Genomic DNA, 27,990 nt, shown 5'->3' with positions numbered 1-27,990 from the left:
GTTTCAATTGAAATTTTAATCAAGTTAATATTTAGGTTAATAATTCCTTAGAACCGGGTTTTCAGGTAGATAATGTTGGTAGTAGTTATGAACAAATGATGAACTACAATATAAACGCTCAATTTATGCTAATTATTTGGGAAATATAATTCTGGTACCCAAAAATCCGTTCCCTATTAAATACTAAGTAATACTAGTATTTTAAACGCACATATATTCTGTAAATTTGTAAATATAACATTACATTAGCTGAGAACAAAAGAATGTGACTTTATGCAATTCAATATAAATATTAATCCCGATGTTCAATCTTTTCCAATATCGACTGTTTAGAAGAATAAAAATCGATTCTAAGCTGCGTTGCCATATCGTCGCCTGAATGCAAGAACTAGGTAACTTGATTTTTCATATTTTGTGACATCGCCTATTTACTTATTTATTGCACTAAGGAATATGTCTCGTTTTCTTTTACCTATTTGTTATATTGGAAAATAGATGTCGCTGGTATCGTTCGATCAGTTACCTAGATCCTAGAATACATTTTGTGCGATTTTTGCTATGCTATAAAAGAGGTAACTAAAAAACGCAAATTTTGAGTTACCTAGTTCTTGCATTCAGGCGACGATATATAAAGCCCACGAACCTCGGTTTCTTCTCAAGCCGCGTCTCGACTTCGTTTTAGAAATCGCATAAGGATTCAGACCTCGATCGCGGTTCAAAAGCCGAGGTTTGGAACCACGATTTCGTCCGTGTTTTAGAAATCGACCCACAAAGTTTTATGAAAATCTGTCATACAAAAGAGAAGCTCTTAACCTCTTCCAGCTGTAGCACAGTGTATTTCAACTCTAAAAACAACCTCTGCGATCGAGAAGCCGTTAAATAAAGCACTACTGTTTACAGAATACGAAGTATAGCATTGAAATACAATTCTACTATTGTAACATATTTCAAATAATGAACATTCTGTTACTGGGCGTTCCCCACAGTACACTGTTGATATGAAATTCAGTTCATATCGGATAGAGGAATAGAGTAATCCCAATGCTTATCCAGTTTCAACACGCTAACATAGACCCTTGCGATAAAGGGACAATAATAAGTGGTAGAGAATAAAAGGCAACAAACCCAACTATTTTGTTTAATTTTTCTCGTTTATTTAGCCCGAGGACAATGCCGGACAGTACTGCACTCATCAAGTATTTATTAGTGTTTTGTGCACAAAAATGGTCATTGTTTCTAGACTAGCGACGTGAATGATGGCTGAATATACTCTATTGTGTAGAACAATTGTGACTAGCTTAGTTTAAAAGCGTTCTTCTGTATGAAATTTAACAGCTACACTGCACTGAATTAATTTCAGAAGGCGTCATCATGTCGTCATAATAGTCTTTTATCTGTAAGAGGAAAACAGTCAGGATGAAGGTTTAATAAATCTTTTAATCGTTCAGTGGAGTTACATTTCTTAAGCCGTCATCTTCCTTGAGTGACGAGTGACGTAAAAATTCGGTCACTGCTGCTTTCAACAGAAACAGAAACATAGGTGAATATCGATGGTATTTGGATAAAAGGAGATAAGTCATAAAAACGAGTTTTGAGATATATGAAAATTAAACTTCGAACCCTTATTGCAAATTAGTACATTATGCAACGAGCCTATAATGATAGTAATTAAGACGCGAGGATGTTTATGAAACAAGCGCAAGCGAGTTTCATAATTTTCATACGAGCGTCTTAATTACCATTATAGGCAAGTTTCATACGACTTTTTATGCTCGACCATATTTCTAATTTGAAATTTGAAGGTATTCATGTTACGGTTATGTGACTGGGGAGCGAACTGACCTTGTGCAATCTCGTAAATTGTGAGACGTGCGCAGACGCGAAAGTATTGATTTTTTCCGGGCAACGAATGTCGACGACCTTGATATAACCTAGTAAGATAAACGTTAAACTTGATATAACCTTGAAATTGAATTCGACATTGAAAAACGAGATGACAAATTGAATTTATTTGAATATTATTTACAATTAATTATTATAGTAACAGAACATAACCTTCTGCGACAGTATTGGATTTCCAGCCTGCGTGACGTTTTGCTAGTTGTCTTTCGATTGCATATCCGAGAATAATCGAAAACCTGAACTTTAATGAATAGGTGTACTTTAATGACATGCATTAAAGGCCTGCTACCAGGTGTATAATTACTACATTTCGGCATGGTCGAGCATAAAAGTTTTTACACAAATGAAACAAAGCAAATGATAATATTAATTTGTATTTGCACATCCACTTGTAGGATTTTCCTTGTGCATTCATCTGGCGAACAAAACTAAATTTGAACAAAAAATGACAACCCCCTTTACCCGAACACCATCGATTATTTACTGCATCGAATCCCTATAATTATTGCGTCAAATTTTTTTGCGGTTCGTGATTGTTATTGTGACCACGGTTGGAAATGTAAGCATGTTTAGATTCTAAATAATATTTTGATATTTCTTTTCATTTCTTTCGAGTTGGTTTCTTCATAATTGCCTTCTCATTCCATGAGTCCTAGTGTAGAGATAACACACATCAGTCTAACGTTAGTGACTTGTTTTTATTGTAATGATTAATAATACATCATTACAGAGACTTGGACCCATTTGTAAATTAATATCACAGTTGAGTATTTCAGAGGTACACTATGCTAATTTAACTTCTTCTGTCTTTGTAGTACCCGACCCTGAAATTTCAACATACATAACAAACCCGACAGATAGGTTACCCTATTCTTACTCTCTCTCTCTCTTTCTGTCTCTCTCTCTCATGATGTATAGGCCTATACTCATACATTGCTCCTAAAGATTGAATATGTCGACTTCTGGGATCAATTTGGGGAGCTACAATGTGTAGGCCTAGTGGAATTTGGTTTCAAAATCTAGTTATAATGGCTGAAAAGATATCGTGTTTAAATCCACGTTAAACATGTATCTGTGGGATGATCGTTTACTTTCTCTTTTTTCTTTAGTAGGTTATTTTACGACGCTTTACCAACATCTCAGGTTATTTAGCGTCTGAATGAGATGAAGGTGATGATGACGGTGAAATGAGTCCAGGGTCCAGCACCGAAAGTTACCCAGCATTTGCTTATATTTGGTTGAGGGGAAAACCCCTGAAAAAACCTCAACCAGGTAACTTGCCCCGACCGGAAATCGAACCCGGGCCACGCGTTAACCGTTACTCCACAGGTGTGGACTGATCATTTACCTCTGCTGAAGCCTGTAAACGTGAGGCTAGGATGAGCTGGTAAGTCTTGGTCTTCCATGAACCTTAGCGCAATGATGATGTTTATTTTTATTGTATTTTGTGACACGCTGCGGAAACCAAAATACATGTATTTACATCACGTTGAACACCACTAAAAACTTAACTGTTTCACTTTTTATTTGGGATTTAGTTTCCATTAGTATTTATTGTAAATTTCAAATATACGTAATTGAAACATGTTTATCAACAGTAATCTCACTAGAGGTTTTGTTTTATCTAGAGAAAATCAAAACTCGAGTGGGATTTAATTGACTATTACACGATTTGGAGAAAGTATATAAAGATTAGAAGTAACGAAGTACTCCAATACAATAAAATATTAATTGACTTACGAAAACACAAGACTGTCTTCAAATTTGTACCATCTCAACATTACAAATATTACGCTAGTAGATGGCAGTAGTGTATTATGGTTAGCTATTTTCTTGTTATCAGTTTTGCCAACTATGGAATCTTCATTGAACTCTGTGGTCGGTTACAGGTCAAGAAGGCTTTGTTGATTCAGTTTCATTTTTATTAAAACATTTTCATTCCACTTCAATCATCCGGATCCCAGTAATCAACGTCACTTGACAGATGAATTTCAATAAATCTTAATATTAAACAATCTCTGATACGTGACTAATCATAATATCATATACCAGAAGCTATAACATAACCTAAATAATATTAACAAGTGTTAGAATAGTTTTAATTAGGGATGATGAAATAAACAAGAAACGTTTTAATTAACGATGATGAAATAAAGAATAAACATGAATAATTTTAAAAGAAACAGTTATTGAAAGTACAATTTTCAAATTTGAATGTTTTAGTGGTTGGTGGTTCAGTTGATGTTATATTGGACGTGGGCGTAAAAGAAGTAAACTCGTTGATGTACATGGTATATCCCTCAACTTATTCTGGATTTCCGAATGGTGCTCTTCATTTATTTGTAAATAGGGTTTCAGGGAAGATGCATAGCTATGACCAGTGATCTTTATTAATTCTTGTTCTTGAATACGAATGCGAGTCATATTTGAAAGTGCTGGGCATCGACTGGAGTGGTTTGTAATTTTCTGTTTTTTGACGTCCAGACCAGAGCAGTTTGAAATATTGGCAAACAAAGAAACAAATGCTAGGGTAGTGATAAAAATAAACAAATGCTAGGGACGCGATAAAACTAAACAAATGCTAGGGACGCGATAACATTGTGCGATAAGCAGCCATGATTGGTTGAAAGCCGTCTTTTCGTACCGTTGGTCAAAAGTAGTGTGACGTAGTAAAAATGTAATAGTCACCATGTAATCTCTTAGAGTAGCTATAACGTTTTGTGTATATGGAGACTAAGGAATATGCGTGCCTTCCCTCTTTTGTACAACTGTAAGCTGCGATACGCTTGTAAGTTGAAGTTATTTTTCTTTCAGAAATAAAACAAAGCAACAACCTGAGGACTACCATGTGTATTTTCTGGATGCTCGTGGCAACTTGGGCTTAGATATATGCACCAAATTCTCCGCACGTTTAATTTCCGAGCTCAGATTTTGTATGAGACTCAGCCGGGGGTTGTGTGGGCATACGCCATGTTGGCGAACTGTCTGGCATACTCTATTCAGCAATTTGTCACAGCAAGTAGTCCAAAGCCAGATTCAAAGTGGAGCGATATCTTTTTCATTATCCTGGAAACTCTCTGGGAATAACAATAATAATTTCACTTGCCTCAAGCCTAGAGTATATTAAAAACCGTTTTAGAGTTTATGTCTAACTGTAGGAACGTTAAAACGTGTAAGAATGGAAGTAGGACATTTATATTGATGCTCTTTTCTTAAACTCCAGAAAAGTTTTAATACAATTGTGAGTATTTAGCATCTCCAATTCCCTCAAGTTCGTTGCTTTTTCTCCCAGGCAATGGACACGTTTCTCTTACATGAGGCTGAAGACATTAATTTATATTGGATTCTTTCAAATATTCTTTGCTCTCTTATGCAGGTTATCAAATAGCGAATACTGTATAATGTTTTTTTTAACATACATATCCCCTACTTATATTAACTTTCAAAGATAATCCTAAGACAAATGGCTGACCAGTTTAATGATCAACAAAACGAGAGAGTGATGATATGACATAGAATAGCTGATTTAGCGACAAACTTAATCACTGATAGAGAAACTGACTGCCTGTCTAAGTGGATGACTTATTGTGAATAGGCTATCAATATATCTGAAAAATTGAGGGCTGGCTGACTGGGAGACTGTTTATCCGAAAGACTGGCTGATTAGGAGATTATCTGACGGAATATCTGACTCACTCACTGACTGGTAGATTGACTGATTCACGGATAGTCTGATTCACTCACTGATTGGGAATTTGACTGACTCAAGGAATGTCAGACTTACTGTCTGGAAGACTAACTAACTGGAGGATCGACTCACTCACTGACTGGAAGTCTGGCTCACTGTGAAATTGACTGACTCATGGAATGTCTGACTCACTCGCTGACTGCGAGATTGACTGATTCACGAATTGTCTAACTTACTCAATGACTAGAAAATTGACTGGCTCACTGACTGTAAGATTGACTAATTGGTGGATTCACTGATTCATAGATCGCCTTATTCACTCATAGACTGGAAGACTGGCTAACTGTGAGATTAATTGAATTGACTGACTCATGGAATGTCTGACTCACTAACTGGTTGGAACATTGACTGATTCACGGATTGTCTGACTTACTCAATAACTAGAAGATTGACTGACTCAAGGAATGTCTAACTCACTCACAGATTGGGAGATTGACTGATTCACGGAATGCCTGACTCACTAACTGTCGGAACATTGACTGATTCACGAATTGTCTGTCTTATTCAATAACTAGAAGATTGACTGACTCTTGGAATGATTGACTCACTCACTGATGGGAAATTGACTGATTTAAGGATTGTCTAACTTACTCAATGACTAGAAGATTGACCGACTCAAGGAATTTCTGACTCACTCACTGATTGGGAGATTTACTGAGTCACGGATTGTCTGACTTAATGACTAAGAGATTGACTGACTCACGGAATGCCTGACTCACTACCTGGTTGGGACATTGACTGATTCAAAAATTGTCTGACTTACTCAATGACTAGGAGATTGACTGACTCATGAATGTCTGACTCACCAACTGATTGGGAGATTGACTGATTCACGGATTGTCTGACTTACGCAATGACTAGGAGCTTGATTGACTTCGACACACTGACTGGAAGATTGACTAACTGGTGGACTTACTGACTCATTGACTGAAAGACTGGCTAACCATGAGAGTGACTGAATTGACTGACTCACGGAATGTTTGACTCACTCACTGATTAGAAGATTGACTGATTCACGACTCACTCAGTGACTAGGAGATTGACTGACTCATTGAACGTCTGATTCACTTACTGACTGGAAGATTGACTAAGCAGAGCCATTTATCACTGAAATATTGTCGACTTGATATGTCACTTGTCTTGTCGCTGATGGTTCGTGGTTGTTTTCACATATCAGTGAGTAACAACATAACCTGATTATTACCAATATACACAATTAGCTTTGGCTTCCTTAATTGAACATCTAATTAAATTTACCTCTAATCGCATTTGTGAAAATAATAATTTACATTATTACTTTGTTTCCGTCATTCAGGTGTAGTAAGAATAGTTAACAGTAGGTGGCTCTGATCTTATTTGCAGTAATAGTAGATATTATCTTCAGTTTAGTAATTATTTATTTGATACTTCACTTGCAAAATAGACTTATTACATGTCATGTAAGATTTTAGTTCTCTTTGCTCTAATGTACAGTAGCGGCAAAAAAAAAAAAACCGGACCGACAGAATAATCAAAGTCCCCAAAATGAGACACTGCGCATGCCACGCCCGCATTCTTTGTTCTTAACTCCTATGATAAAATGTCTAGCTTTCATTAATCAGGTAATCTTGTCGTACTTTAATTTTTATTGTAATTGTAATTGTAAATTTAATATTAATTGTAATTTTATTCTTTATATTATAGTTGTAATCCTCTGGTAGAGGGGCAGAGAAGGCCTGACGGCCTTATCTCTACCAGGTTAAATAAATAAATACTACTACTACTACTACTACTACTACTACTACTACTACTACTACTACTACTACTACTACTACTACATTCACAAAATAGCGAGTAATCTATTGAAATTGTTGTAGTTTCGACTGCTGACGTGGTCTATTTCGAAAGTCATTAAAAAATAAGCTGGCAAAATTCATGTTCTGGGAATAATAAGTTAATTAAATAGCAAAATATCGCTGCAATGGAAAAGTATTGGGAATAAATTTGAATAAGGAACAAAAAAAGTTTCCTTCCCAGGTATAATTCGAACCACGAAAGTCTTGGGGTGCTATTCATAGACATTTCGCAGCACGCGCTACGAGCGTGCTAAACTAGCCCCGGCTATCCTCTGGTTACTTGTACAGAATTCAAATCATATCCTATCGCTAACACTGGTTTATGAATACGAAAAACGCTGATCATCCACCGGAAGCCCGAGCTAAAAATGTCTATGAATACGGCCCTTGGTTACCTGTCTATCGTGCTCTGGAGTGAACAAGACTCTGAAATCAGCTACAAGGGTCGGTCCGGTTTTTTTTTTTGCCACTACTGTACTCCACAGTATATACTGAAAGTACTATGTGCAATATTTGAACAAATTTTTCACTTTCACATATTAAACGGAAAGTATAACTTTTAATCGCCATAATTTAATTTTTATTTCCTTAAATCAAAAGGGAATAAGTGATTACCGCTACTGAAAAGAATTGTTGAATTCTTCTCGTAAGTGAACAAAATGCCTACTGCCTACGTCATTAGGTCTAATTAACGAAGAGCAATTATATTCTGACGATGACTCATCGTAAAATAACTTCATTTGGTTCCTTGGAAGGGGAAAAAATGTGGTGAGTAATTGGTCCGCAGCTGCAAGACGAAAAGTAACCATTGATTCAGCAGAATCCCTTGTACTCCCTCGTACTAAATCAATATCCAATAGAGAGATGCGAAAACTGCAGATATCTCTTCTTTATTTAAAAAATAAGCACACATTTTTGTTTGTTACAACAACATTGTAATTGACGGAACCTTGGATATGCAATTCAGGATATTATACGCCAATTATATACAGGCATGCATTGTTAGGTGTGTATCTTGTTATTATCACTTCGTTTTCTAGTATGTTGTGTTTAATTTTATTAAAAAGAGGTCCGAAAACTGAAAGCATGTAAAGAATAGGTATTTTTGGTACAACAGATCGTATTATACGAGTCAAATTAATTGGGAGCCTTTCTTTTTTAGTTTAATGATAAAAATGTGATATAGTATGAGAATGCCTAACTATTTATGTTTGTTAGTTTATCTGTGTCCCTGCCTATCTATCTATCTATCTATCTATCTATCTATCTATCTATCTATCTATCTATCTATCTATCTATCTATCTATCTATCTATCTATCTATCTATCTATCTATCTATCTATCTATCTATCTATCTATCTATCTATCTATCTATCTATCTATCTATCTATCTATCTATCTATCTATCTATCTATCTATCTATCTATCTATCTATCTATCTATCTATCTATCTATCTATCTATCTATCTATCTATCTATCTATCTATCTATCTATCTATCTATCTATCTATCTATCTATCTATCTATCTATCTATCTATCTATCTATCTATCTATCTATCTATCTATCTATCTATCTATCTATCTATCTATCTATCTATCTATCTATCTATCTATCTATCTATCTATCTATCTATCTATCTATCTATCTATCTATCTATCTATCTATCTATCTATCTATCTATCTATCTATCTATCTATCTATCTATCTATCTATCTATCTATCTATCTATCTATCTATCTATCTATCTATCTATCTATCTATCTATCTATCTATCTATCTATCTATCTATCTATCTATCTATCTATCTATCTATCTATCTATCTATCTATCTATCTATCTATCTATCTATCTATCTATCTATCTATCTATCTATCTATCTATCTATCTATCTATCTATCTATCTATCTATCTATCTATCTATCTATCTATCTATCTATCTATCTATCTATCTATCTATCTATCTATCTATCTATCTATCTATCTATCTATCTATCTATCTATCTATCTATCTATCTATCTATCTATCTATCTATCTATCTATCTATCTATCTATCTATCTATCTATCTATCTATCTATCTATCTATCTATCTATCTATCTATCTATCTATCTATCTATCTATCTATCTATCTATCTATCTATCTATCTATCTATCTATCTATCTATCTATCTATCTATCTATCTATCTATCTATCTATCTATCTATCTATCTATCTATCTATCTATCTATCTATCTATCTATCTATCTATCTATCTATCTATCTATCTATCTATCTATCTATCTATCTATCTATCTATCTATCTATCTATCTATCTATCTATCTATCTATCTATCTATCTATCTATCTATCTATCTATCTATCTATCTATCTATCTATCTATCTATCTATCTATCTATCTATCTATCTATCTATCTATCTATCTATCTATCTATCTATCTATCTATCTATCTATCTATCTATCTATCTATCTATCTATCTATCTATCTATCTATCTATCTATCTATCTATCTATCTATCTATCTATCTATCTATCTATCTATCTATCTATCTATCTATCTATCTATCTATCTATCTATCTATCTATCTATCTATCTATCTATCTATCTATCTATCTATCTATCTATCTATCTATCTATCTATCTATCTATCTATCTATCTATCTATCTATCTATCTATCTATCTATCTATCTATCTATCTATCTATCTATCTATCTATCTATCTATCTATCTCTTGTCTTGTCTTGTCTTGTCTCTGTGCCTGCTTGTGTCTGTCTTGTCTTGTCTTCTCGCTGTGCCTGCTTGTGTCTGTATGCCTGCCTGCCTGTGTCTGTCTGTCGGCCTGTCCGCCCGTCTGTCAGATCCTTTCGGGACTCTCTGTTTGTATGTATGTTGTTGATACATTGCGATTCCATTTTCCTGTCATCCGTGGACCATCGTTTACAAGCTATGGATACAGGTCTCAATATCGGTATCACTATCTTTTTTGTAATGAAATTGGAAAAAAATTGTGGTTATTGTCTTTTGGCGTAACTCGATTTCTAAATAATTTATGATTGAGGAAACCACTCAAAACTGCTACTGGATAAGTATATTCCGGGATTTGAACCCAAGACTCGAGTCTTATGTTTTAGGACTGAGCTACATCGCTCGATAGATTATGGATAATTATTCTGAAGAATAGAGTGTTTTTTTATTATATTTCTATACATTTTAACGTGGAATATTTAAGTAGGCACCTACTTGGGAAAAATGTCCGCTACCATTTCTGTAATACTCCACGAACATCTTGCTTCTTAGCAGGAGAGCGCCGTTGCAATCGCAACTTATCATTTCTCCTTAGCAGTAGAGAGTGGAAATAACACGCAATGTGGTATAAACTATAAAGGATGTAAAATAAAATAACTCTTAATACTGCAACCTGCGTAATGATTTTTAATTTATTTCATATACATCATAACCTATAAACGTCCAAAGCCATAGACCACAAAATCACTTAACCATTCCACGCAATTATAGAGATTCTACGAATCCCCTGTAATGCTTTATTAATTACTATGAAATACAATATCAAAAAGTGGGGAAAATAAAAATAGAAATAAAGTTGGAATTCATTCTCATTTAGATTGATTTGATTCTAAGAGAAAAGAGTAACAAAAATTCTGAAATATTAGTTGGGACTGTACCGAGTATTAAGACTTCATTAACACTCGAACAGATTGAGATGAACAGTAATAATGCACGATAAAAAGAAGGTTCGATATGTACTTAGCCTACATAAAAAACATTAGATACCATTACACCTATGCTAGAACGAGCACCACAAAAATCTCATAGGAAACCGGTGTTTCATAAATTTTATTCAATTCTGCAAATAAGCAATTGAAACTTTAACCCTTCAAAATAACAAGTGTTCATTCATTAAATGTGCCTGATCCTACTAAACGGGTAAATTATTACAACCAGTTTTTCAAACAAGAGCGCAGCGGTGAACTACTCGTAGATTCCTCATTAATGTCGTTCTCCAATGAAGCTTGCTCCAATGAAGTTATCTACGGATAACTGAATTCGCATAACGATTTCAGAGAACCCTCACCTCACATAATTCATGAAATTCCACTTCGTGGCGATAAGTTTAGTGTTCGGTGTACGATAAATGCGGAGATAATAATTATCTTCATACATTTTTACGGAAATCATTACATCTGAATGCTATATTGAACAAATATTTAACTCATATTTCTACAGTCATACGCAAGAAGAAAGGCAATGTGCATTTTCTTCAGATAGATTTTGACACCATCCACACAGCAAATGCTAGTATTACAGCACTAAAAGACGTTTTAATGACAAAGTAATTTGTAGAGAGGATGCAGAGCGTAATGTAACGGGTTTATCATGTACGACGCAACTCCAGGTCTTCGACGTTGCTCGGAAAGCATTAGCTTGGCAGGAAGGCAGCACTCAACGATTGCGCGGTTGACGGCCTCCCGCGTTTCTCGTAGAAAGATTAGCCTTGAAGCTCCTTAGCTGTAAACAGTGCGTATTACTCAGCCTCGTTCACTTTCGCTTGCTGTGTGATTGAGTACACGTTTGTTCATTCTTATTGTGTTTAGTTTCGTTCACTATGTTATACCTTATGGAGCAACGAGAGTTTGTGTTAAACTATGCAAGAACAGAGTCGTATGTGGGATGTCAGCTTGCTTTTATACAGAAATTTCCCGGCATACATGTTCCCAATAAATCGACAATATGCAGATTACTAGAAACATTTAAATAGACTGGATTCGTGTTAAACACAAACAGAACTAAAAAATCAAGCGTACTAACCGAGGAAAAATTAGACGAGATAGGAGCGGCCTTAGAAAGAGAAAATCATTTCCTCGGTTAGTATTTAATTGATTTTGACTTCAACAATTTCTTTAAAGCCTTATTATGTATATGTGCTGGAATAGTAGGCCTAATTCATGTTATAAAAGATTCTCAAGGTATCTGTTTTACAACCTTCCTACTTACGTATAAACTATACTACGACACTCAACTTTACATTTTTCATCAAATCATCATTTTGTATTTAAAGGGGAGCCGAAATTCGTCAAGTGTTTAATAAAGTGTTCAAAAGGTGCCAGGCTTCTCTAGCAGCAGAGGGACTCATTTCGAGCACATTCTGTAAATAAAGATACGCTTAATGTAGATCCATTACTTCTTAGTTTACGCATAACTCAGGGTAAACAAGCCGGGCCGTGACGCGGCAACTGTGCTAGGCGTTTCGGTAACGTACCATGGGAGATGTAGGCAGGCGATTGCGTCGTACGTGATAAACCCTGTACAATGGACATAAACTACTGCAAACTCAAACTGTCATCAACATAGGAGTCTTCATGTGTCAAAAAACCGTGTGTTTTTATTTATGTGTTTTTTTATTTGTCTATTTAATTATAATTTACGGTATTTATTTATTTACTTAATATATTTACATTGTGCCCGCATGAAACCTTTACAACTTCAGATGTAAATACAAATTATTGACACACAATATCTCGATGCGGTTTTCTGCTTGTTAATCAGAAATTGTCAAAGTTTTTATGACAAGATCGCTAGACCTCTACAGTCCGCATTTCACGAGAAGATCCGAGCAAGGAATGCGAGTTTTTCCCCCACTCTTATAACTTATTCCCGACAAGGAACCAGCCGGCCATTGACTGAATCTTGTTTGTACCAGCCAACCTATGACACCACTCCCATCCACCTGCTTCTTCAAGAACGCTGAGTTACTGGCTTACTCTCTCCTCTTACCCCGCAAGGACCGTACTCTCTTCGTAGTGATCCTCTCGTGAAATTTGGACAGTACATGTGCGCCGTTAGCTGCACTTAACACATCAAACCGACACTCGATTTCCTGCCATGTTCGTTGGAGAATCTGGACATCAGCGGCTGCAATGGCTTCCTCAATTCTTCGCTTCAGTTCGTTGATGTTGGTAACCAGTATTCCGCGTCAATTCTAGCCAGCATGTCGACAGCAAATGCTGTGCTGCGTGCATGATCATCTGGCTGAAGAGCTTGGACCATCTAAGCTTTGTACAGCCTCACATTCTTGTGAAGGACTTTGTGGACAGTCAAAAGCGGCAAGTTCAATTTCCCGCCGGCGGCACTGCGAATGGACTTAGTACGGCCACAGTCAAATATATATAGTCACGAAGCTCAATAAGTAGTAAATATGCATCCATAGATAGTTGCTTACCACTAGGATCGCTAATATCACCTCATTAGAGACGATGCGAAATAGTACCGGCACAGTCTTTTGTTCCTAGCATCCTCACAACTCAAGCTTCGTAACTGTATATACTAGACTGTGGTACGGCTTCGGACAAATGCACCTTGCGCACGTTCAATGTCCTCCACAATTGTGCTTCGCCACACGTTGTCTTTTTGCCGTAGCACACTCTGTCTTCATAAATTTTCGGTGCCATTCCCAGATTATTGGCCTTGCTGACGGTTTTCTTCCATACTGAGTCCGAAAGTGACGTTGCATCTGTGTATATGATCGTGTCTCGATAAACCAGGATACACATTTTGTCATCTCTTGAACTGTCCACTGGTGTCGTACATTAAAGGCGCATTGTTCAGTTCAAGTTTGTCGGGTATGACGAAGTTCTATATTCGCCGAAGTTCGTTCTTCAGAAGGAGGCTGTCGTGTTTGTTCCACCTTGTTATAAAAATATTCGCTGTCCTCCATGCATGCTTTAATTGCTCAAGAATTGTAGCACTTATCTTGCAATTAGTTTTTCATACGAAATAAGACGAAGTTTTTAATGTCTTGGTTGCTTCTGTCAAGTTCGAACACTGCAGGACACTAGTGTCCACATCTCCTTTACTGTCAGATTTCATATCTTGTCGAGCTTACAAATTTGACAGAGGCTGGGCATGAAGTGACAGTGACGATTATGAAGGTGATTATGGCGGCGCCGACTTTGATGACGACGTCGATGGGCTCTGTGATGAAGAGCGTTGTTCACCCGTTGCAGGACGGACGCTCCCGCCCTCTGGACCGCTGCATGTAACGCTACAAAGGATTATTGGCTCAACTTTGAAAAAAAAGCTCCCAGACCACCTCATGACACCGTAATAAAACATGTTTACAAACACGATGTCATTGAAACCATCCACGTACAGGAAGATCCGATATTTTAGATCTCCATGCTCAGCTTCTTGAATAAAACTATATTAAGATTTTATTGTTCTTTTCTATGTCTACAGTTCATGTTATTAGGACAATGTAATATGTACAATTTTTATATAGCTCAACTAAAATATGTTTTTATATTGACTTAATCTGTTTACTATGCACTTTATATTTTTTTAGCATAACTGATGAATTGTATGTGCTGTAAATTGAATAGTATACTGTATAGGTGAACTGATGAATTTTTTAAGCTTATAAATTGAATTAATCTACTTCATATGAATTGTACAATTTTGTATAGCTTAACGAAAATAAGTTTGTAAATTGAACTAATTTGATTGTATATGTTTGTATAGTTTGGCTGATGAATTGTATATGCTTTTAAAATGATTTCTAGTCTGTGTAGCTCTTCTGATGAATTGTATATAGGCCTACTGTAAATTGCATGGTAGTCTGTATAGCTCAATTGATGAATTGTACTGTATATGCTGTAAATTGTGTATTAGTCTGTATAGCTCAACTGATGAATTATTTATGATTATAAATTGAATTAATCTACTTGATATTAATTGCACAAATTTGTATAGCTTAATGAAAGTATGCTTGTAAATTAAATTATTCTGCTTACTTTGTATTGTATATATTTGTATAGTTTTGGCCGATGAATTAATATGCTTTAAATTGAATAGTATTCTATATAGCTCTGTTGATAAATTGTTTGTGTTTGTAATTTGAAGTAGTTTGCATGATATGTATTATACATTTGTGTATGGTTGAATTGTTTATGCCTTAAATTTAATTAACTTACTTGTTTTGTATTATACATATAGCTCAACTTATGAATGATCGTTTGCGTTTGTAAATTTAATAATCTGATTGGCTATATATTGTATACTTTTAGTAGAGCCATCGATGTAGCTCAGTCGGCAGACTCGCTGGGCTGCTGATCCGGAGCTGTGTTCGGGCTTGGGTTGGATCCCCCTTTGGTCTTTTGGTTTCTTCCGAGGTTTTCCACAGCCGTGGGACTGAAGCCGGATGGTCTATGGCGAGTCCTCGGCATCAACCCCTTAGATTTAATTACCCCCCTTTGATTTGATTACCTGGTTGGGTTTTTCCGAGGTTTTCCTCAACCAAAAGGCAAAAACCGGATAATATTTTGGCGAATCCTCGGACCTCACCTCATCTCACTACATCTCGCCAAAATATTGTAAAAAAGTGCACAAAATTGTAAAAATTGTAGAAAATTACTAAATTGTAAAGCTGTAAAATTTGTAAAAATTGCAATTGTAATATTGTAAAATTTTGACTTGTTCCACATCTTAAAGCTTCATTGCTCATGTAAGATCTATGGAATAAAATAAATAAATGAATGAATGAATGAATGAATGAATGAATGAATGAATGAATGAATGAATGAATGAATGAATGAATGAATGAATGAATGAATGAATGAATGAATGAATGAATGAATGAATGAACGAATAAGGAGAATCGACTGTTAAATCATGGTTTTGTAAACTTTAACATTTTTAATAGTGATCTTCACTGAAAACTTATTACTATATCATGAAAGAAAAAAAAGACTATTGTTTGAAAAAGCTAAGACGGTTACTATTTAATAACTATTGAAAGATAAATAATAAAACCATAATAAACCTTGAAACCCAAGAAGGATTTATCCAAAAAGTCAGTACTATGTGGGAGAAATATAAAAAAACAATTAAAGAGATTGAAAGCTCACCTTTTTCAACATGTCCCATATCCCGAATTGAAGTTAACCAGGTGATTGAAACAATTACAGCTAAAAACAAATTCGACCCATTGGATTAACCTTGGAAACCATTCATGTTCGGTACCCAAAGAAGATCGACTGCACATAAACACAGATGTATCACGTGTAGGCAGAACTAGAATGCTGGTGCAGGAATTCGTTCCTAAATTTTCAGCTTCTGTTTGAGTTTGGATTCAAAACCAACTTATTTCAATGGAGAAATAATTGAAGTCATTAACGCAAGCTTAAAACAAGTCCTCAATTCCATACATAAATATAGCAAAATTGTCACATTTTGTGATTCGAGATCAGCAATACAAGCTAAAACAACACAATACTCAAGTGATAGTATAATAAAAGAAATGTATTGTTATGTTTTGAATCTCGTACAAAATCTTGGAAAACAAATTTTGAATTGATATCATCACGTAATAGTATTGAAGGAAATGAACAAGGGGATATACTATATTAGCAAAAATAATTAAGCAATTAAGAAATAAGTAGATGACACATCGTTCATCCACACTAGAAGTGAAACATAAAAAAAAAACGAAGAATTAGAAACAACAATGCTGGAAGAAGAAATGGAGTATCATTTTCGAAAATAAAAATTTGATTCCTGATTTTCCACGAAAAAAGCAATAGTATTATTTCGATTAACTGCTGAGCATGATTGATTGGCTGCATATCTTCACAAATGGAACATCTACACCTCACCCCAATATACCATCTGCAAACAACCAGACACGATAATGAGCGGAAAATATCTACTACAGTGTCAAGCAATAACCAGAATCCAAGGAAACATACCAACCCAGCTAACGAAGCATTATTGGTATGCTAGATGAAGAATGAAAGAAATCTAAAATTCAGAGCATTAGTAAACAACAGAATATTAATTATAGTATCTAACAAACCTATGTAATAATCTGATCGATTATTCCTTTGAGGAATTTTAAGCTGTTACAAAAATAGTTACTGATACTAATACGAACTGTAAAACAAAAAATTCACAGGTGCACAGACACTTACATTTCTTTACGTAGAGTCCACACCTGTGGAGTAACGGTCAGCACGTCTGGCCGCGAAACCAGGTGGCCCGTGTTCGAATCCCGGTCGGGGCAAGTTACCTGGTTGAGGTTTTTTCCGGGGTTTTCCCTCAACCCAATACGAGCAAATGCAGGGTAACTTTCGGTGCTGGACCCCGGACTCATTTCACCGGCATTATCACCTTCATATCATTCAGACGCTAAATAACCTAGATGTTGATACAGCGTCGTAAAATAACCCAATAAAATTAAAATCTTTACGTAGAATTACGTGTGGGTGCGGTCACCCGTTGACAAGTGCATAGCTTAACTATGCTGCATATTATCTTTACGTAAAACTACGTGTGGGTGCGGTCACCCGTTGACAAATGCATAGCTTTACAATGCTGCATATTATCTTTACGTAAAACTACGTGAGGGTGCGGTCACCCGTTGACAAATGCATAGCTTTACAATGCTGCATATTATCTTTACGTAAAACTACGTGAGGGTGCGGTCACCCGTTGACAAATGCATAGCTTTACTATGCTGCATATTATCTTTACGTAAAACTACGTGTGGGTGCGGTCACCCGTTGACAAGTGCATAGCTTTACTATGCTGCATATTATCTTTACGTAAAGCTACGTGTGGGTGCGGTCACCCGTTGACAAATGCATAGCTTTACTATGCTGCATATTATCTTTACGTAAAACTACGTGTGGGTGCGGTCACCCGTTGACAAGTGCATAGCTTTACTATGCTGCATATTACCTTTACGTAAAACTACGTGAGGGTGCGGTCACCCGTTGACAAGTGCATAGCTTTACTATGCTGCATATTATCTTTACGTAAAACTACGTGAGGGTGCGGTCACCCGTTGACAAATGCATAGCTCTACTATGCTGCATATCTTTATATAAAACTACGCATGGGTGATTCGGGAAATGAAATAAGGAGAATGTAAGGAGAATAAAAGGTTAACTGACAGACAAGGAGAATAAGGGGAATGCTAGAATGTGAACGGTATGCAAGGGGAACAAGGGTAAGACAAATAGAAAAGGGGAAATGCAAGGATAGCAAGGAGAATACAAGGAGAACAAGAGAAATGCAAAGAGTACAAAGGGAATCTTGGGAGAACAAGAGGAATACAAGGAGAACAATGGGAGTGCAAGGAGAACAACATGAATGTAAGGAGAACAAATAAAATAGAAAAATAGCACCTACAAGTAGCACAATATGAAGACAGGGAGCCAAAGGGAAGCATAAGGCGAAAAATGGGAACACAAAGAGAACATGGGGAATACAAGGAAAACAAGAGGAAGACAAGGAGAACAAGGGGAGAACAAAGGTAACAAAGGTAACAAGGGGAAGACAAGGGGACACAAAGGCGAATAAAGAGAATACGCGTAGTAAAGAGGCATATAAGGAGAACAAGGGGAAGACAAGTAGAGACCAAGGCGCATAAAGAAAATACTAGTAGAAAAGGAGAATGCAAGGAGAACAAGAGGAATACAATGGGAACATGGGAATATAAGGAAAACATCAGAATATAAGGAGAACATGGGAGGAGGCAAATTTTTACGTAAAGGCCAATTCCCGAGTTACCTCCTCCCATAACGAATGTAGTTCTACGTAAAAAAAAAAATAGTCCAGGTAAAGGGATTTGTGATCTCCCTGGAGCGATTTAAACTCACGAGATGTAGACCTCTCTCTTCTGTTTCGAGTTTTCCACACTTCTACTCCAAATTATCTTCGTTCCCGGTTTAACTACTTATCCTCCAATCACAATCTAAACACCAGGTCACAGGAGAGCCAAATCCTAGCAATTCCTGCCCATAGAACATCCCACTATTCATCCTCTTTTACTGTCTCAGTCTCCCGTGAATGGAATTCTCTATCTCAGAAGATTAAGGGCTGCCAGACAATAACCACTTTCAAGAAAAGGCTAAACGATTTCTTACGGGCGCAGTCAATTTGAAGTTATAATTGTGATCGAGTTTAATAATTTAATTTAATTTAGGTATGACTATCATTTACTATTATTATTATTATTATTATTATTATTATTATTATTACATAATTATTTTATTGGTGTTGTGAAGATGAAAAGAATTGTCATTGTATTATATTAATTATGTATTATATTGTCTTGTATTGTAGTACTGTATTGCTTTGTATTGTGTTGTATTAATTATATTATATTCACAGCATTGTAGTCATTTTCTATCATACTGGTTGAGTGGAAGAGAAGGCCGAATGGCCTTAACTCTGCCAATTAAAATAAACCATTATTATTATTATTATTATTATTATTATTATTATTATTATTATTATAAATGACAGAAAACCATCGATGAGGCAAAAGAATACCAGGTAAGTGTATATAGACATTTGTAATCATCTTCTAAGTGTTTAGAGATTGAGATTAATATATTTCATTATTCTATAGACATTCCACATAGCTAGGTTTGTCTCCTGTTTCAACATAATGCCTTAGTTAATTTGTATATTTCATTATACATTAAAACCTTTAGAGTTATATACTGGGTAATATGGTGCATAAATAACTTTAATGGTTGCTCTGTTTTTGAAGAGTGAGACAAGTTGCACACGCTAGGCATTACGTATTGTGTAACCACTAGCAGCGGTATTGAACAAAAGAAAAGAACAACGCCCCTTATTTACAACGGATTTTAAGATTATTTAGCTGAAGGTTTACCTCTGATTAAAGTTCTGACTGATGTGTACCGGTACATCTATTATCAGGGAGTATATCTCACTTGACGATAGAGGAAGAACAATTGTTTGTATAGGGTACATCTGAAGTCTGATTAGTGTAATATGTAGCTAATCGGCAATGTATGCAATGAAGGGGAAAAGGAACTGACCACCCTACCCCATTATCTCGTGTCTTAGTTGCCTCATAAGCGATGTCTTATTGTAACTTAGAAGGTTCAAACCTGTCCTCGGACAATTGAATAAACAAGAAACAACAGCTGAAGTCATCTAATTAAAGGGGACTGGATTTAGAACACACTTAGATCAGGTCAGATTTCAGGTTGACAGATTCAGAGCGAATATTCCCTTTTTGTGGTTTTTGAGGTTTTATTTTTCCAGTAATTTATATTGTAACATTGCAGCTTGAAGTTCATGATATTGACTCGTTGAAAGGACGCTTCTGTCTTGCATAGAATGAATGCAGCATACTGTAGTAGCAAACCAAATTGAAAGAATTCCTTAAGGTCCACAAGATATCACTCTCCTTCATGACAACGCCCTTATCATAAAAAATCACACAAGATAACTTTACTGAACTTGGCTATGTAGTACTGTCACATCCCTCACATTTCCCTCCTATATTTTTCCCTCTGGTTGAACAAAACCATAGGAACCAAATCAATTTTTGGGAATGACCTGACGATGACAAGAGTAGGCTACATTATTAATTCCAGAAGCAACTGAAAATATCCTTGCAAGGAGAAATAACAAAGCTCCCCGATCGATGGCAGGAATCTTTCTATATGTTAGGGAACTATTACAAAATAAATAGGGTTTGAATTTTATGTGTTACATAATGTGCACAAATATGTCCGGATTAAAATTATAAACCCTTGGAGTACTTCGCAATTACTATAGTATTATATGGTAGAACATGTTTGTAGATAGCTCCTCCATGGCCGTAAACGATGGTCACCATCACTCTCTCTTTATCATTAATAGTGTTGGTTTTTCTAAGAATGGAAGAATCTGAAGACTTCAATTGAGAGCTCTGCTGTTTCGTTTCTTTATCAGAATGGAAAATCCAGGGCATATTAAATTGTCTTGACGTTAAAATATTTATTTTGTTCATGTTGAAATTTTTCTGCGATTCATTGTAAACGATAATACGACGCTACATATATTTTGATCTAGAGACAACCAACTACGGTTTCGTCTGCAAGAAACACGACAACGTTTTGTTGATCAATTTCTCTTTACGACAACGACAAGATGGCCAACTTTATTATAGTTTCAACAAATTATTTTTCCCTTGAAAACCTCCATGGTTGTTCGTGACGTGCTTCAAATACTTTTTGCAAAATGAATATTACCTTTGGAATTTCTTCAAACGACAACGAAACTTTATCGTATGTCTTTGTTATAAATTATTGCATTTATATTTCAGGTGACTAATATGGCAGTCATATATATTTTTCAGAATTCAGGTAACCAAAAACATCCAAAGAATACTAACAGAAGATAAAACTGTTATAATAAGGAATCAATCACATAGTCGCGGTAATATAAATTGCTCTTTATTTCTGTAAGCTACAGGGCAAATGATTTCTCGTGACAAAGACTCATTATAACATTCTATTTCCGCCCCAGTCTAGAGTTATATGAAGTATTAGCACAATCTAGTATATTCAGTCACGAAGGTTGAGTTGTTGAGGTAGCTAGGAACAATAGACAGTGCAGGTACTATTTCGCATTGTCTGTAATGAGGCGATAGTAGCGATCCTAGTGGTTAGCAACTATCTATGGATGCATATTTATTACATATTGAGCTTCGTGACTGTATATACTAGACTGTGGTATTAGCATATTAAGTTGGGAATTCTCATTTGTATAGTTGCTGCTTGAACTATTTAAGGCATAAACGGAAGCGAAATTTGACCCTCGAATAGTCCGGAATCCATGAGTAAATATACTGTAATGTACCAATATATTAATCTTCTGAAATGAATGTTTTATTAACGCAGATAATTTATAGAAGAGCTGGCATTGCTCGATTACAACATTTTTGTGCGATTGGATATTTCGTCCATATTTGCACAACTCTGTAAACTTTAAATGTTTATCGACTCTTTTCATATGATTCCATTTGGCCAAAAAAAAGAGGTTGAATTAGAAAGGAACATTTACTCTCTCAGTAAAAGTGTCACAATTTGGAAACGCACTGTACCGTGTCGCAGAGGCTATCTATTTACATGCATGACAACAAGTTGATGCGTGTTGTAATTAAAAACCCGTCCACTAGGTTGTGAGGTGTCAAAAAAAGTCATATCGAGGCTCGGAACTACAGTTATTACGTAGTGTAAACAGTGCGCCCGACAAAGGAAAATCGGTTTCACTGCGGAGTTTGGTTACCAGTACACAGCGCCCCTGTGTTTGTTCTTACGCACTAACGACACCAGAATCTGCGCAGGACTTAACAGATACATTTAGAACAACAAACGTGCATGAAGCGTGCAGATTACATGATATGCACAGGGTGATCCAAGAAAATTAGTGGATATTTCAAGAGGAGATAGTGTGAAATATTCTCAGTAAATAAGTTCATATAAACATGTGTCCAATTATCAGTCTGTGTGGAGATACAGCTATTTCAATGTTGCGCATAATAAACATAACTAGTGACAAGAAGGAAATACAAATAATGATTCAATGATTTCATTTATTGCTTATTTATAAGCAGGGGCAGGTATTTATGGAGATTAATTTTATCATTTGTGTTTTTTTTAATATTGGTGTCGGCGGAGATTGTTGGAGATTGATTTGTACTCTTGGCGGGTATTAATGCAAATTTTGGAAGGTGCAATTATTTTGGAATTGGAGTATTAATTCAGTATGAATATTACTTTCCAAATAATTAACATTAAAGATCGTTGGGTTCTGGTAAAGGTGCAATATGGCCAATATACAATATTTATTGGATTGAGACTGTATTTAATACATATTCATTAAAAAACTTGCAGCACTCAAATTAACACTTTCAAATCATTAGTGAAATGCTGAATGCTCCGTCTTTTGAGTTCTCTAATGTAATCAGAATTCCTGGAATACCATGCAATGCAGCCTACTTGAATATATAACAAATTCAAGTGAAAAAAAAAATCCGAAAAATCTCAGAATATGAAATTCGCTATAAAATGACGCAATAGTAATAATTCGTGAATGTGTTCATATTTCGCTATGAGAACTCTACTTCGCGATCTGTAACGATTGTTTTATCCGGATATTATTAATCAGAAGCACATAATTTGTAAAGATTAATAAAAATCTATTGTATATCTATTATGTCGTGATATTCGCAATCTCCATAAATATCCAGCCCTGTTTATGTGGTACGAATTCATTTCAACATTTCAGTATACTGTTACACTCTGTTGAGAACAATAGATCTAAGTGTTACTCATCTGAGATTTTGTCATTTTATGAGGCTAGCATTATTCGTATTGCGAGCGACCAATTCGTCCATCATTGTATTTACTTTGTTTTTGTATACTTCGCCTTCTATCTACATCCACAGACAAAAATTGACAACGGTAAAGTCTGGGGACCTTGGTGGCCAATGTACGTGACCACCGGATAATCCATCGTTCGAGGAACGTGAGACTTCATTTCTATAGCAACGTTTTAGCGACGTCATTCACCGTCATATTACAGCCACTAGATTACATTACCGCTACCAGAAGAAACCTAAGCTTTAGATGATTTCACCTGACGGCTAAAATGTTCAGGGGCCCCGTCACGCTGGAAGAATATGCCTATTCTTGTAGACAAGGAAGGTATAAACAACTGTTTCTCTACACTCATTATCAACAGTGTTGTCCTTAGACGATATGAGAAAAGCGATGCGTGCTCTTGCGTCAGAAGGCAAAAAGAAGTAGCGCAAAAACACGCGTTTCCAGGTTATATTTGATTCATATGTAATATTTTATGCTTGTTTCGATATTCATACTCCCGAATTGCAGGGATGGAGAGTTGCATATATATTTCGTTATTCAAAGAAAGTAAGTTATAAAGCTGTATGCAAAATGGAACTTTCATATCACCATATCTCAAAATGCAGCTTTTGGACTTACTTCCTTCTGGATTCTAGTGTAAGTATGTACTATTCCTTTGTACGTAGTCAATAGTAAATATTCAGTTTCAAAAACTCATTTTTTTCCGGAACTGATAGGGCTATGCAGGATGTTTCCGAGGTGGTGTTACAAACTTTCAGGGATGATGGCGAAGGGCACATGTATCAATTTGAGATAAAGAACCTTGGTCCGGAAATGACTGAGTTGAAAGTTACACGCAAAATAGTTCTGTGGAAATGAAATAATTTTATTCCTCTGTACATATTATTTATGTGCATTTATCTGTACATCTTCCGGGTAGGCAAACCAGCTATAACAGCTGGGGGGCTCATCGTGCTAACCACACGATACCTCCATTCTGGTTGGATGATCGTCCACCTCTGCTTCGGAGTGTGGCCGTGAGGCCAGCAGCCGGCTGGTCGGTCTTGGTCCTTCGTGGGCAATAGCGCCACGGATTATTATTATCTCTGTACATCTTACACATCTGACGTGTTTACGTTGTCTACTTAAGTATTCCATTCATTGCGCTGTCTGAGGGATGGGGACAGGAAACTACACTAAAGCTATGCAGATAGCGTAATGTGTAACGGACATGGTCGGTCCTGATATGCACGTCTGTAGACAGCAGTGTATGTGTACAAGTTGCAGTGCCCAGTCGATCAGTCCTAGTGAAATGGAGGAGTACAAGAGAGCGGAATAAGCAGAAATGATTTTCGAATACGGATGAGCCAATGGAAACAGTAGACAAGCTCACAGATTGTATCGGGGCAAGTACCACATAGGAGACATCCGGCCCATATCATTTTTCCACGACTGTTCCAAAAGTTAAGGGAAGGAGGGCACATGGTGCCAAAATAGAATTCCATTTTCACACAACTATTCGACTCAGTCATTTCCGGACCATGGTTCCTTATCTCAAATTGATACATTTGCCCTTTCCCATCATCCCTGAAAGTTTGTAACACCACCTCGGAAACATTCTGTATATGAACCTCAATTTAATACGTCTTTATTTGAAATAAACAGCATAAAACAGTGATGAATTCAGAATCGGTCCACAAGATTTTTATTTTTTATTTTTTGTCATATAAAATGAATGACACGAGTTACAGAATATGTTAAAAGTACTTTATGTTAAAGAGAAATAAATTGTTGCGTTAAAATTTATGTTAGTTCTCCTATACTTTTCTTTGGGAATACTATAAATCTCAAGACATTATCAGTTCAAAATCTTGAAGCAATATTAATGTTTTTTCTTAATTCGACTTCAATTTTTGGGTCGCTTACAGGCAGAAGTAATAACTGAAAATTTAGAACTTTTCTTCTCGATGAAATAACGTACGCGACAAGAACTTAACGGTATCCTCTCGATTTTAATCTACAATTAACCATATAAAAGTCATAACTGTAGACAGAATGACGTTATTGTTAAGATAAAGTGTTAATTAACGATCAGTTGAATGAATCTTGAAGCATAAATAAAACGTTCTTCGGTGCAAACACATTATCAAATACGAATACCACGCGACAATGAAACATTTGAGACGCGCGGCGAACAAATACACGGCTTTGCCACATTAACAATTCGCGTGACAAATACGGGCAACAGGTGGTCCGCAATTAATGTCAGTGATCAGTCCAGATTAACATTCTCCTGGACGTTACGTCACGACCTAGAACGGTTGGAGCTTTGTCAGGATACATAATGCTCTGCTGACGTTTTGTATAAATGTTCTCTGAATCTATATCATTTAAGTTAATACAAGTTATGTAGGTAGTAGATCTACTTTACCCTTAAGTTATCCGTTGTAGCTTATGCCACTTTACTACATATATGCAAACTTATTCGCTGTCTAACTGGCAAGAGAATTTAATTTCGTTCGTAGGACCTTAGTGTATGTCCCTTCTATTTGTCATTTTGTATTGTTCTAAGCTACAATTTTTTAGTCTGGATTGATACGTAAGCAAGGAATTTCTGTACAGAGCATATTCGGTTTATTGATTTAATAATATTATTATTAAATTAATAACTAATAAATAGTTAACCTGATCTAAAGATTAAGAAGATTAAAACTGAGATAAAACCTAATAATTTTATCCTTCTAGGGAGAAGAACTAAAAATATCAATACTCATGCACGTACAAAAGAATTATAGAAAAACACACTTAGTGATCAATAATAATAATAATAATAATAATAATAATAATAATAATAATAATAATAATACATTATTCAGCGTGGCAATTAATGTTTTTATGTACTCCTAATTGAACTGTTGAGCAAAGTAAACACACAATATTTTGCCCGACAGAACAACAAAAAAGTTCTCCTTCTCATTCTTTACGAAAGCACTTCTTACTGCTTGTAAAGACAGAGTTTATAGGGCGACATGATACCGCCAATACTTGCCTTCGGTACGTGAATGAAACACACAACAATGTACAGGAAACTCCTCGTACCCGTTTGAATGTCTGTGATTACACGATGTAATCATGACACCCTCTTTGTTCACCGCTGTTCTACAGCGACAAAAATGTGGTGAACCTAGCTTTAAAAAAATATGAAAATTTGTAATTTCAGTATAGTGTTCCCTTAAATGTAATGTCCCAATTTCTGTCGCGTACTGGCCTGGTTTAGTAAAATGCTTATTTCATTAAGTGGGTCATTCAGGAAATAAAAGGGATAAAAGTAGTATTTTGTACACGTGAAATTGTACAAATATGTATTGTATTAATTCTTTAGTTTTTGTTACCCTTTTATTTTATTATTGCTGTTATATCAAATTCATGTGTTCTACGTGTATATTTTATTTGACTAGCAGAAGCATAAATATCGTCTTATTGCTTTAACCTTTTAAACATTTTACTAAGTCTTCTTCTGTTCTGGTACAATACCTTCAAAACTAGTATAAATTTAAAAATGAATCGGTTAGTGGAATAAGGACCGAAGTCCAGAGAAGTAAATTTTTCAGGAGACGAAAAAAACATCACATCTCCTAAATCATTAGACCAAAACTAACAAAAATTTGCACAGTTGTAGGTCATAGTGCACCACTCTGACTGATAATGAATACTCACGTGTTAGTGTAATTGTATGGCTAATAAATATGATGATAAGTGGTGGACTTAGTTCCTTATTACATTGTTTCACTAAGCAAATGTAAAAGGCAAGCACGATAATCTGAAATAGTGAATTTTGTATGTATTTACTTACACTGCAAGTGGGCAAGCACCCGGTGGCAGTGGTATATACAATATAACAATACACAATAAAATTTACAATACACAATACAATTTTACAATACATATACAATTTTATACACAATACAATAAGAATACACAATACCATTTAACACAATAATAATAAAACATAAATAAAATACCTAATTTTACAATACAACCTACATAATTATGTATAAGCCCTACATAAGTTTCAATAGTCTTTCACTTTACTCTCATCTCATTTCCTGTAGTGGCACTATGACGTATTTCATTGACACTTTAGCACACATTTCACTGACACTCTGTAACACATTTCACTGACACTATAGAACACATTTCATTGACGCTATAAATTATCACTGATCGGAACTGTGCACCATAACTTCACTGACTCACCTCGCTTCACTGATACAACAGTTCAAATAAGTCAAATAATTACATCCTTATGCAT

Source organism: Periplaneta americana, chromosome 9 (assembly GCF_040183065.1).
Source record: "Periplaneta americana isolate PAMFEO1 chromosome 9, P.americana_PAMFEO1_priV1, whole genome shotgun sequence".
In the NCBI taxonomy this organism is placed as follows: domain Eukaryota; kingdom Metazoa; phylum Arthropoda; class Insecta; order Blattodea; family Blattidae; genus Periplaneta; species Periplaneta americana.
Note: the sequence above shows the minus strand (reverse complement) of the source record.